Below are 6,000 nucleotides of genomic sequence, written 5' to 3'. Positions count from 1 at the left end.
TTCACATCTTATAATTGAGCTTCACTTTGTTTTGAGAATAGTTTAATATTCTCTACTTAATAGGGCCAACCACGTGAAGGTGGAAGCTCATTTGGCCCCTCCCCCCCCCTAACATCACTCTAAATTCCCCGTTAACATCTAACATTCATTCATTCTTTCATTCATTCTTTCATCCATTATTAAAATATAACATTCATTCATTATCACATAACATTCATTAACACATAAAATTCATTAACTTTCATTAAAACGCAACATTCATCAATAATCATCAACACATATCATTCATGAACATTCATTAGCACATAATTACATTCATTACACATAAAAATCAGTCATTATCAAATAAGGTAGATTGCAATCATTTCTTTCTTTGTTTTTTTTTTGAAGCTATGAAAAGACTAAGTGGAACATCGGTTTCTTCATCATTTCCCCCATCTGCGGATGTTATGCCCTCTTCTCGTGCTCTTGATGTATGCCTAGTCCTATACAAAGGACGAGGATGCTGAACCAAAGGGGGGTCCTCTACAATAACAAAGAATTGGGTTAAATTCAAAACATTTTTTTATTATTGTTACAAGTATTTCATTAATTTACAAAACACAACCGTTACACTCTTTACCTAATGGGGTCACATCATCTTCCACATCATTTTGTCTAGCCTCAACCTCGACATGTTGAGCACCCTCTAGATCCTCTGGAGTTGAAATACAAAACGTTACATTAATCAATACACCAATTGCAATTAAATTTGTTTAAAGGAATAACAGTGGTCCTCTTTACCTGATTGGGGAACATCACGTTCCTGATGTTGTCTACCTGGATCATGCTCCACTTGGTCACCACTGACTACATGCTCTAAAATATTAACAATAAAGGTTACATTAATTACTACACTAATTTTCAATTTAAGATGTTTAATTGTATTAATAATTACATAAAAAAATTTGAATAGCAAATGAATACCTCCACTACTAGGATGCACATCCAGACCTTCATGTACAAGTTATGTTCCATGATTATCATGCTACATTGCAATGTCACGCGCAGTGTTATCATTACTTTCTTATTTAAAAAAAAAGTCACTTTATGTTGAAACTTAACATCTCATGTTTGCCCACTCAATTCTCATAGTCGTTTAGCCACGGCTATATAGCCTTTCTGGTAGCCAATTCTCTTGTCATCTTCTATTGGCACTCTATTGAATTCAGAGCCCTGCATTTTTGCTTAGTATTGTGAATTTTGCTTGTATTGTTTGATCAAAAAAAAATTGTTTACAATTTATAAATATTTTGATGTGATACTTAATTTACTGATTCTTACAATTCGTGCAACAAGTTTCATATAACCACCAGAGTCAAGTTTGTGTTGCCCATGCTTTTCTTGTCTTGCCTTGGTTGCCTTTGACGTGTCACTCAATCTATGAAAAGTTTGAAATATGTTAGATTATATAAATATAATGAATAATTAGTACATATTCACATTCTTAATAGTATCACATACCTTCTTCTGGCGTCTAGTGGTGTATTTCCTTTTTTCCTTTCAATTCTCTCCTTTGCATCCAAAATCAGGTCCTTCCACTCCCTCTCTGGAATCATGGGGGGATGCTCATACTTTACGTTCTTCTCTAAATGTGTCCTGTATTGGTCCCTCACATACTTCAGATATGTGCCAGCTTTTTCCAGGAGCTTAGTCTTGTCGAATGTGTCATTTCCAAACAACCCTACCATACAGTTTGTGAGTTCATCTTTTAACTTTTTTTCTTGGTCATTCCACCTTAAAAGCAAAAACAAACCTGTTAGATTTAGAAAGAAGCTGAAGCTACCTTTGATATAGTTCAAGAAATGGATAAAAGGAAAACTATTCTAGCAATGATATGAAATCAAAATAGTGGATAAGGGTTAGTTCACGTATGATGTTCCACCTTTTACGTATGGTGGGCCCAAATATCTGCAATGAAATGTCATTAAGATTTTTATAAAAAATATCTTTTCCTAGAAAAAAAACATGGGATCATTAGTCCAAAATGAGTGATCAATAAGTAAATTACAATTAGACTATATATAATAATATTTTTAAAGTACTTGGAACCTTCTGTATCTTCAAGGGAATCATTTCTTCGTCGCTCACCACCAATGTGGCCTGCAACATTCCTGTACTAGCAATACGGGAAGATCCAGAAAATGATGGTATGTTATCAACAGTACTCGCCTCTGGCGCATCCTCATGTGCATCTCCTGCCATAGTAAATGAATCCACTATGAAATGCCTCCAAGAAAGAACACTTCAAGGGTAATAAACACATAACGAAAGAGAGAGAAAAAGAGGGATCTACCACCAGTGGGCGGGTCAACACGAGCCAGTGCAACAGATGATGTTTGCATGCTACGTGCTGCCGACATTGCAATCGGCAATATAGTTGGGCTCGACCTCAGACCCATGTCAGCACCTGAAGAGTAATACATTAAATATGTAAAACATTAAAAAAGCAAGTTCACAAGTCCAAAGGAGTGGTTTTAATATATAGAACATGGTCATCACCTGAACTACTTGCAATACCCTGATCATCGCCACTAGGATGATGAGGCCCTATAAATTTCTGTAAAAACAACACATACATATTTTAGTTAATGACATAAAAGAGATAAAAATATAAACCATTATTGAACTTTTGTTATGATTAAAGTTTTCATTACTGCTTACTTGCAAGTTTTCCATTGTCATCAACAATAGTTGCACCCTCTTTGTTATCTCATCAGTCTGAGGACTTATGGTTGCCAAATCAAGAATCTCTTGCCTAATTTTTCTAATATTCTTATGTACAAATTGCATAGGGTTTGCAGTAAGTGTGATGTCATCAGCGCATAACACTGTCGACTGCCCCACATCCCTATGGAGATGTTGAGGTACTGTAGGTTCCTTTCCCTTATCCCGAACATCTGTCTATGACAAGAATATAATTAACACTATTAAAATTACTTCAAAACACTCAAGAAAAGATCATAATGTAACAGTTTGATTCTATCTAATTTGTACAATTACAATGAGGTTTACCTACTCCATAGAAGTGTCGGGACCTACACCCCTATCTGTGCTATGTGGTGGATCCATGTGGCCCTATGACAAAGAAAAAATATAAAAACATTAGCGAAATGAAACCAATAGACTTAGCAAAAAAACTTAATAATACAATGGTTTATTGGATTCATTAATTGGAAGTTGGCTTAAATGGTATATATATAGTACGTACCACCCCCATGATAGTAACTTTGTTTGTATCTATATGATTCAAATTGTAATCGATTAGCAGCTCTTCCCCTGCACTTACTGATTTTATCGCACATACAAACACACAATTTCCCTCACGTGCCTCAAATATGCAATTGGGTTGCTTATTAGTTAACCCAGGTCATGTACTATTTGTAAAACCTGCAATATTCCCTGTTGCTTTTGGCCTTCCATCAATGTATACAGCCACTCATTTACTTTGATCATTATCTTTTTGTTGTATATAATTGGCTGATAGTGCATACCTATGCATACTTTTTTTATATCGAACAATCTGCATCCAATCATTATAATTGTAACAAGGTCCAACAAACTCCATCAATTCAACAACTTTGTTGTAACAGACCTTTATGTTGTCCATGGAAAATAGGCCCAAACCATGTAACGACGAAGGTGATATGCGATATATCCTCTCATTAACACAAAAATCAGTGTTTATTGGAGGAAGTTCCTTGGGTACACATTGTTTCAGTAGATGTTTGTACCTCAAGGGCACCTCAATGTCGCCTTTGGTCTCATCATCAAAAGAACATGACCCCCCTTGAGCAAGAAAAAATTCCATGCGTTTATTGAATTTTCTTCTAATCTTTTGACCTCTAGTTGATCTCCCTATTTGAGATCTACTACATGTCTCACTTTCCTCTTCTATTCCTGCATTTCCCTCACTCAAGGAAGACACATCTGACAAATACCTATTTGGTGATACCTGTGCACCATCAAATGAGAGAGTTAGTTGGTAATGAGAGAGATATTTTGCATATGAGGGTAATATTGATGAAGAAGTCGGCCATAAAGTTGATGTTGAGATTAAAATTTGAGTAAGTCCAACTGGGGCCTCAAGTGTTGATAACTGTATTAGATTTGCTGCTAATGTTGATGTTTGAAAAACTGAGGAAGTTTGTTTTTCTTGTAATTTTAAAAAAATATATTATTTCTATAAGGTGTATTGACTTATACCTGTCAATCCATGAGACTATGCAAGATCCTCGTCAAAGGGGTTCAGGTTCCTGCACCAACAATTGAGCATCATAAGCATTACATTTGTAATTTGATAAACAATAAATACTGCAGTATCATAAGCATCATAAGCATCACATATGTATCATCATATATGTAATTGAGCATCATAAGAATCACATATGTATCATCATAAACATGTAATCCATCACATACGTATCATAAATCACCATCCATCACATAGCTAATAAGTAGTCCACATTCCATAAATAAACACAAAGTTCAAAAAATGTCACATGTATCATCATAAGCAAGTAATCCATCACATATGTATTTTAAATCACCATCTATCACATAGCTAGAGGTGCATCATGAATTAATTAAGTAATGGCATTAGAATTCAAAACATATGAATTAATTATGTAACCATATAAGTCAAATCAATTTCTATCAAGATATCAATATTAAATAGATAATATAATAATCGCATCTCATACATTTCATTCATGTCATTGATCTTCTTCTTCATCCAACTCATCATCATGACCATCATCATCATCATCATCATCATCATCATCATCATCATCATCATCATCATCCTCCTCCTCCTCCTCCTCGTCATCGTCGTCGTCGTCATCATTGTGCTCGTCATCGTCATCGTCATCACCATCATCGACACCATCACCATCACCATCACCATCATCATCAGTAGCAGCACCATCATCATCATCAACTTCTTCTTTGTGTACATTTCCGTCAGGAACATCATTGAGTAACTGTCGATCGTGATCATCTATATCATCTTCTACTTCTTCGGTATCTTCTTCTTCCATCACATTATACATCATCGGCCTTCCTCTTGGATCATGTATAACAACAAATGACCAACCCGGTTTATGTGGAACCTCCGAGTAAAATACCTGCTCACATTGACTTGGAAGAACATAGGGCTCATCCCCAACTCGTTCAAATGACCTTGTATTAACCATTGTAAATCCATTATCATGTTCGATAACAGTTCTATCAGGATCATTTATATTTAGTCGTAGCCTATACCATTTGACGACGAACAGAACTAATTTGAAGGAATTAAAGTCACACTCAAGTATATCATCCAAAATGCCATAGTATCGATTTTGAGACACTTGAGGATGTATGTCGTTTCTAGATGAAATATTGGTCACCTCAAAGACTGTAGTTATCCCAGAATCACAAGTTTTCTTCGTGTCATCCAACTGTTTGATGCAAAATTTATGACCATTGCAGCACATAGCCTTGTGGTGTTTGACCTACAATATGTCTAACATATTAAAATTATTGCATCATGAGTTGATAAACATACAGGTGATTAATAAAATTATACGTACCTGTTGATCTCTTAAACCATATGTTAAATCAATTTCCCTTTGTGTAACATTGGAATCTCCATTACGATTAGCTTCTTTAACCAATGAAGCAACACCATCCCATGTTAATGTGCGACCAGAATGTTGACATCGTTCAATCCACACCGTCATCCAATCAAGATTGTTTGCAATATACAAATGTAGTGCATCCCACTCCCGACCAACTGTACAAATAATTAATAGACCACTTACAATTGCTTTATTTAGAAGATGAAGAATTAATTTACTACAAATAACATCTTATAATTACCTCTCACTTTCTTCAATCTACCTTTCCCCATCAAGTGCTCCCCTTCGAATTTATTAATGGGGTTGGGATCCCAAATGCGATCTACGTGGATTTTTGCTG

Source organism: Cryptomeria japonica, chromosome 6, assembly GCF_030272615.1.
Source record: "Cryptomeria japonica chromosome 6, Sugi_1.0, whole genome shotgun sequence".
NCBI classification, from domain to species: domain Eukaryota; kingdom Viridiplantae; phylum Streptophyta; class Pinopsida; order Cupressales; family Cupressaceae; genus Cryptomeria; species Cryptomeria japonica.
Note: the sequence above shows the minus strand (reverse complement) of the source record.